General features: G+C 45.4%; 1 protein-coding gene across 1 annotated transcript in view; it reads right to left on the reverse strand.

The window, feature by feature from the left end:
• Positions 1-4,299, reverse strand: part of LOC144126050 (choline/ethanolamine transporter flvcr2a-like) — a 70,849-nt gene extending 66,550 nt beyond the window's left edge. The window contains exon 1 of the mRNA XM_077659953.1: positions 4,108-4,299. The gene's annotated coding sequence lies outside the window, so the exon portion shown is untranslated. The remainder of the gene's footprint in view (positions 1-4,107) is intronic.
• Positions 4,300-8,328: the final 4,029 nt, after the last annotated feature.

Genomic DNA, 8,328 nt, shown 5'->3' on the forward strand with positions numbered 1-8,328 from the left:
AGCAAAATATCGGCTTTTGGAGCCAGAAAGTTCACATTTTCCCCGTGATCACAGTAAAACAAGAAATAATGAACCTTCCGTCCAAATTTTGCCATTAGAGCGCCCTTAAAAAAAAAAACTACAACGAGCAAATGGAGAAAGAAAGCTTGCTGAACAGATTGGAATTTTTATTCACAGTGAAAAATAACTATAGGACGATACAACTTTAAACAAAAGAAGACTTGGTGTGGGCCATGGTTCGCGGCATCCTGTATTAATCCGCTGAACAACCACAACAGTGAACAAAATCAGTTTTTAACATTTTACTGTATCAAACAAGCGAGAGGCATCAAAATTATTGGGTTTAAAATTTCGCCTCCCGATTAGCTTCCTTATAAGGTAACAAGAAAATATTTAACAATGCTTTTTGTCAACGGAGAATTCTGTTCGGCGGCTCAAAGTGTGGGCGGAGCTTCACTGCAGACTTAAGTTGTACACGACTGTAGACATGGGAGAAAAAAAAAATTTTCTGTACGAAATGCAAGAATGTTATCATTAAAACCAAAGCCCCCAGGTTTAAGGGACTATAGACACCAGATTTTTGCTTGCGTGTTTTCTTATTTCAAATGATGCGTTAGGCATTAACATACATGAATCAACGCATGGTATTTGCCTATGACCGCCAAATAATCTATATCTGAATTTTTTCTTGACGCTGTTTCGGTTTCATCAACCGAACGATGGTTATAACGTGTAGTTAGAAGGGTCACGTGAGGCAGGAAAAAAAACGACAATATAACTGCTGACACGTCGTTTGTTGTCATTTCAGCGCTTGAGGAAAGGCTGGGTTTAAGTGTTGTAGAGAATTAAAACTACATATCAACGTTTATATTGCAGATTTTTCGTTCCTAATTTGACCTAAAGTCCAGCTTACACGTCACAGCCATCGTTCGGCTGAAGAAACCGAAAAAGATTGAGAAAAGAAATTCAATAATAAATTATTTAGCGGCCGAAGGCAAATACCACGCCATGATCCATGTAATCTAATGTCTGACGCATCATTTGAAAGAATAAAACACGCAAAGAAAATTAGGTGTCTATATTTAATGATTCTAGAGAGGCACGAAGCGGTGCATTGCTCGCGAAACGAACGACAACTCGGGCTACATTGGGAGCGGCGCCATCCCTTGCATGTCCCCTCGCAACGCCCGGAGAGCAGCGATGGCGACACGCAGTGCATCGTGCCTGCGCATCAGTTCCGCCGTGCTCAGCCCTGCGATGAACTCATTAACGTTGTGTGCGATGTCAGCGCATGTTGAAGATCCCCAGGCGGTCGAAATTATTCCGGAACTCTCCACTACGGCACCTTTTTCTCTCTTTCTTTCATTCCCACCTTCATCCCTTCCCTTACGGCGCGGTTCGGATGTCCACCCAGATATGGGACAATTGCTGCGCCATTTCCTTTCCTCAAAAACCAATTTTCAATTTTTCATTAATGTTGCCACATTTGAAGAACAAACAGAAGTGATTTTGGCATAATAATAATAATAATTGGTTTTTGGGGGAAAGGAAATGGCGCAGTATCTGTCTCATACATCGTTGGACACCTGAACCGCGCCGTAAGGGAAGGGATAAAATATTTCCTTTTCAGCACATCAACAACGCTTGGCTAATCTGAGCCTTTAGCTTTGGCAGTTGGTTAAACTTCCGCACGAAAGTCTTCGTGGTGCTTGAACTTGTTCACTAGAGTGACGGTCATATCTAGGTGTTTGAGCATGCTTGCACAAGAACGCCGGACAGCTTCAGTCTCAAAAGCCTTCACGAAAGTTATCAAATGATGCTCCGCATGCTTACGCGCGGTGTGAATATCACTGCTGGTGCTGATGCAGTCACATCACTTCAGTGACGCGGCGGTGGGCGCACACAACGAAAACGAAACTATGCTGCGAGAAAGTGTTCCTGGGCTGATACGCCTGTGCGGTCTGGTTTGGCTCCAAGGCGTTTGTTTCCCTGTTCCGCTCTTTCTTATCCTATAGGCCTAAACGGTCATTCTAATAGACGAAAATTGTGCAGGGTGAAAGAGGCCCCAGCTCGCCCGCTCACTTACAAGTTGTGCGGACCGAAAAGGGCGGGAGCATTGGCGCCTGGTCGCACCCTTCGTCGTGACATGACGCAATGACATGGCGCGTGGTGATGCACTTGCGAGTGCCCCACGGAGCAGCCGCGGCGGCTCTTGCCATAGCCGTCAACCACGGGAGGAAGACCGCCAACGAATTTCTTTCATGCAGGGCCTACCACTGTCGCGCGCTTTTAGCGCGTGCTGGCGATCGGCCATACCTGGTAAGCGCGGGTTTAAGTTATGTGACAGAAACAAGATCGTGCATGTCAAGACCGACCGTGAGCTCGAGGGAGCTGGGACATCCGTGACTTTAGGATACTCATTCGGTTTTTCGAACGGAAACATGCGGTACAACTTACTCTAATAGTAGATTTTCACAAACTATTCGAAATTTCGAATATCTCCATACCCCTACTTCCTGTGATACAGTCTTGGAAAAAGCGCAAAGCCAACATTTCATGCGCAGGCTTCAGTTCCGGTCTCGCCAAAGTTTTTCAGTTAATTTTTGGCGCAGGTGAGATGCAAAAATGAGCAAAAACTCGATTTTGTACCAGCATGCAGCAGTATTTGTCATTTAGCACACTTTGACATAGTGATTTCTTTTTCTACATGTACCGAAACTTGTTTTAATGGGCGATCTGGATCAGATCCTGGGTTTCAGTTCTGGATCAATTAAGAGCAACCATCTCCGCGACGGATCACCCAAGTTTGCCCCATGCAGCCAGGAGCGCCTTTTTGTGTCAGTCGCTGATTTGAATATCCCGACCCCGCGGCGGATTTTGTGCTCCGTCACGGATTCATACCGATTCTCTGGATCGCCGATTGGAATACGCCATAATAAGCCAACCGATAGGTCTAGAGAAAATGACAAAAAAAAAAGCGAAAATTCGCCCAAGGCACACAACGTCGAAATAGAGCACTCAAAAGCTGGCACGCGGAATGGACCACTCAACCTGCACCAGCCAGGTGCAGATTACAGACGCCAGAAATAACAAATTAAAACTCAAGGCAGGAACAAACAAGCAACAGCGTTAGCGCATACTCGCTCCGTTGGCTAAATGTGGACCAATACTGTGCAGTGATATACCGATATGCCGTGCCATGACGCAACGCCACAGCGGCCAGCACGAACCCGTCAAGGTCCCCCGAGATGCAATGCGGAAGACACCGAGCCACTTTGCAGAAACATAGGACGGGCCCGGGAAAGAGGACGCCAGGTTACCGTATCCCCCGCTGCACATCCGTCAACAGGTGATCAGGTGAAACGTAATAACGTATAACGGTATGGATCGTCCAGTCGAATTTCGCTGAAGAATTGTGCGGGTGCGGGCGTGACTCCCTCGTAAAAATAGTAGCACTTTCACGTGGAGTTACACACAGGATCACATATTTTCCAATCTTTTTTTTTTACGAAAGGAAATAAAAAAACAACTTGTTAGTGGCGAAACGCGCAAATAGTTCTGTGGGGAACGCTTTCGACAATCTTTCAAGAGTGTTCAGATTTTTGCACGGACACATGGTCGTAAAACATGCCACAAGAGATCATGCACCGAGGTAAGCACACCTAAAGCTGCGCGTACAAGCCAGCCGTACCGGATTACATGTACGAGAAGCTGATACATACGTCTACCTGTCGCTTTCAGAACGCCACGTCTGTATGACGCAAAGGCAAAAAAAAAAAAAAGCTCCTTTTCATTCAAGAAATATTAGACCAGCGGCTCTGCGGTGACTGAGTAAAAGAAGGGCCCAAGAAAATGGATGACGATTAAATTAAGGTGGAATCACCCGGTAGTAACCAGCAACGGAAATAAACCCTCAAGAAAAAAGACCTTGTAACATCCATCCGGCCGAAACACAACAATGGAGCATTCAAATTTCGCGGAACTGGACAGTTGATCACGCGAGATCGGTACGAGCGCCGCTTCCATCGCGCTGCGCGGGTGTTTCATCTATTGCGTCCCGCGAAGCACGTGAGCCGATGTCTTCGCAGCGCGCTTTTGGGTACTCACCGCTGAAGTTGTCCACTCTTTCGTGTCACCAGAGCCGTCGCTGTGTCGCGGAGTGATCGCTTATCCAAGATCTCTGATATCGTTCACCACGGATCACTGCGTGACCGCAAAGCACGCAGCTGCAGGCCGTACACACGCCACAACCACACCACCACACAGAGCGACGAGCGATTCGGTTTCGCGATCAACGCCCCATCTTGCTTGCGCGCCGCGAAGGAAAAGGGAACGCGAACTCGGAGGGTTGCCAGACGAGCAACTGTAGCTCGCGTCGATTGGCGTGATCTTTCGATGGTGGCGCGCAGGAGGTCCGGTCCATCCGGAGCATAGAGTTTCTAATCCGGAGCGTTCACACAGGTTCACACGGTTTCGCTGATAAGCTAACTGGGAGCTAAAATCACCGTGGAACGCATACAGCTGGAATCGCCAGTCTGTGGCAGCATTTCGATTTAGAACGCAACACTGGCTTGTTTGTAACCTTTGTAACAGTCTTCAGCGGTCTTCAGTGCTGCAGTGCACAAATGGTAGATATCGCCGACGCCAGGGCGCTGTTCATATGCAGTGCACTCTGCATCAATAATTTTGCTTCGTGTATTATTCCGTCCGGCTTTCGCGCTCCTCGTAACCTGTTAAGTTACCGCGCGAAATTCAAACAGTGCGCAACACGAGTGCCTAATTTGAACTGTAGACATACGGAAGCATCTCAAAATTGCCACTATACATAAGAACATGCACCCGGAGCATGATAAAGAAAGGAGAAGACATATAGCTCGAACAATAATGAACAATCTTGTCCGGGACCCGCCGGGTAACATAGCCTTCTGCGACGCAGCCTGTGGGTCCGATGGAGTCTGTCATTGCCGCCGTTGATGGGAAAGGGGAGAAAGTGACTGTAGCATCGATTAATGCTAGGAATGAGTTAGTGGCAGAGGAGGCAGCTATTACCCTAACGTGCGTCAGTACCAAAGCCAAGTTCATCTTGTCTGACAGTAAGGCAGCTGTTCACAACTTTTGTAAGGGGGTGGTCTCCAGTCATGCCGCCAAATTAGTAAGAAGATACCCCTCAAGCAGAGAGTTCTCCCTCGTATGGGTTCCTGCTCATGATAGCATTCCGGGTAATGAGGCTGCTCACAGCCTCGCTCGAGAATTATACATCCGAGCTGCTCTGGAAGTGCCCGAGTGGGAATAAAGACGCTCTCATAATGCATAAAGAAATAACCGAAACACATAGGCTAGAAAGGAGAACACTCTCACTTCCGAATAGGTCATTCACTCTAAAGGAGTGCAGGGCCTGAAGGAGGCTTCAGGTCAACAGATTTTTTCTGTACTATATACTTCTGTACTACATATACTACACGATGAAGACACTGGGGAGCCTGAGCTCTGCAGTAGCTGCCACAGAATGACTTTGCAAAATCACTTGATCTGGGAATCTCAGGATTCTCCTTTCAAATCACAAAGCATCCCCGACCTTGCCACCTGGGAAGAGCTGATCCGAAGCCACGACCCTGGATCAGCAAAGACTCGTCATCCGTCAGGTGGAGGCAGCTTACTACAAGACTCTCTCCACGGTCTCCAGTGCTGAGAGCCAGCTGGGAGGAACCCCCTCCTAATTGCTGCACCCCAACCCTAAGGCCCCATGATGACGGGAATAAAGTTCATTCATAATTTGAACGACACTGACGACGTGATGGCGCATGCGTTTGCTGCGGCCTCGAAACGCGCAATCAGCTGCGCTTGGTGAGCAATGTCTGTGATCATTTATAAACACCTCTCACTAAAGGAAAAGAACGGTGCTTTAGATGAAAGCTCAAAACTGATTATCAACACGTTTCATAGAACAACAATATGCTCTTTGGTTGTGCAGAGAGTCCAAAGATCTGCTACCATTTCACAAAGCTCATTCCCTCTACCAAGCATACCAGATCACACCTTTGGCCCAGGTTCTCTCATTATGGTACATGTACCATATCAAAGATGGGCATTTTGTGTAGGTTCTTTTTATTATTCTTGACTGCATTTCAAGTAGAAATATTAACCAGTAATTAGAAATTTTATTTGCGTAATACAAACTTTGGTGAAAATTATGGTAAAAAATTATAACATTAGGCATATAATGCCAAAAAGTAGAAATATTCAGAAATTCTTAAATAAGCAAAACGTTGCTTGTTTTCTTGTATAAAGCACCTGCAAGTTTCGACGGTTTGGCTGACAAATACCTCGTGCTACAAAAAAGAAATGTTTGCTGCCTCTTAGAAATCAGCTATTTTTTGAAGTGTTACAAAATCTATTTTGAACGCGCTCATCGCATCGGACACTACAGCCACGATAAGTGTCGCCCAGTTGTTAAGTTCACCAGCATTTCTCCAAATATACTGATAGGAAAATGCTGGATAGTACAAGCAAATCTACTAATATAAACATTCTCCTGAATGATAGACATCAAAAGAGTAAACACAGAATTGTGAAATGGAAAAATCTAATGATGATGACAGCGAAACTTAGAAAAAAAATGAAAATGTCACGAAAGAAAAAATTGGCTAATACATATCTTGTGCTCAGAAATGTTTAGAATTGAAGTGACTAAAGGTTGCGCATAAAAATAGAGTTGCATCCCATTAATAATTTCAGGTATGAAAGAAAACCTTCACTAACCAAGGCTAACGTGTCACAGCACAAAAAGGCACTTAAATGGTGAAAGGCATGCCCCACATAAAGGCGTGCAGGCATCCAACAAGCACACAAGAGCAGTAAAATGCCCTGTGGACATTAACCTGGGAAGAAAACGGCCAGAAAACACATGGCATTATTCCAGTAGAGATGCAGTCGTAGGAGCTCGACAATGTTGTTGGAATGAGCGAGGCATTGGACAATGTGCTTCTACACTTACGTCCTTTTTCATGGGTCACTACATTTATTTCAAGGTTGTTTGCTCAGGATTAGCATCCAGACATACCTGTCCACGCGGACTGAAATCTTATCGCCACTGTTGAGAAAAAGAGCCAAAAAACATTGTTACCTCTCGTTGCTCGTCTGCTTCACCGCACGGGGACCATTGGCTTCACTGCAGTGTGCCATGTGGGGGAGGTTCTTTTTTCAGGCAAAACGGCTGTGTCTCTACAGATGGCAGTACCAAATCTAGGCCATATAATGTAGACAGGTGGCATATAGTGGCCATAGTACTGCGAACGTGCCAATTACATCATAGCTGGCACAAAAAATTAGTACAGTGGTAGCAGGTCGAAAACAATGCTCCCTGGTGGACACCAGTGATGTTTTGTGCTGAATTCTTGAGATATTTGTCAAAACTACAATTAGACTATCTGATATGATCCCGAGGCTCGGTATTACTTCCAAGATTTAAAAAATTATCGCGACAGTGAAGAAAACAACAAAACCGAGGTGGTTTACAAGATGGTCCGGATATCGGGGAGTTTTCCATGTTAAGAAAAGTTATGCACCGCACTCTTCAGACCTACACCAAAATTCACCACTTATAGCCGTTACAAATTAGTTCAAAATTGGAAGTTGTCTTTTTGGACTACAGAATTGATAGCACAACAAGTCAGAAAGTTCATTGGTAGCATAAAATAGAAAGCAATATCTATGGGTGACCGGTAACCGATGCTCATAGGGCACGGTATGGAAAGAGTTAAGCATGTTGCAGTGGGCAGCAGTATGCTGGCAGGCAACCATGCACAGCGACACATGTCAGCTTGATTACGGTACTGCTACACGTTTTTTTTTCTTTCCCCCCTGTGGTGTCAACATATTCCTGCATTTTCATTGGCAGTGGTGTAGTGGTGAGTAGAGCAGGCAAGGAAATGAGACCACAGTGCCACATCATGTTGCATGGTACAGCACACGGCACCGGTGACGTTCCTAAACATGACGTCACAACCATCAACAGGCACTTCCATTTACCAACTTAAGATAACACAGCAATTGCAGATACCTCTTCACAGAATGATCACAAAAAGATGTGAATGTTGTAGTAAGTTTATATTTACTTTACTTACCGCGTATGAATATTGGTGCGCTAATAAATAGCTAAATGAAACGTTTTATGGAAAGAATGACCCAAAGACAGAAACAATACACAACTGCCTGTCTCCATATTGTGGACTGTAGTGACTGGCTAGAAAGCACTAGAAGCACTAAACTACTTCACATGTAGAGCTATACACATCCGAAATACAGAGAAAAAAAGAAAGTGGCATGCAC

The sequence above is a fragment of the Amblyomma americanum genome, chromosome 3 (genome assembly GCF_052857255.1).
Source record: "Amblyomma americanum isolate KBUSLIRL-KWMA chromosome 3, ASM5285725v1, whole genome shotgun sequence".
In the NCBI taxonomy this organism is placed as follows: Eukaryota; Metazoa; Arthropoda; class Arachnida; order Ixodida; family Ixodidae; genus Amblyomma; species Amblyomma americanum.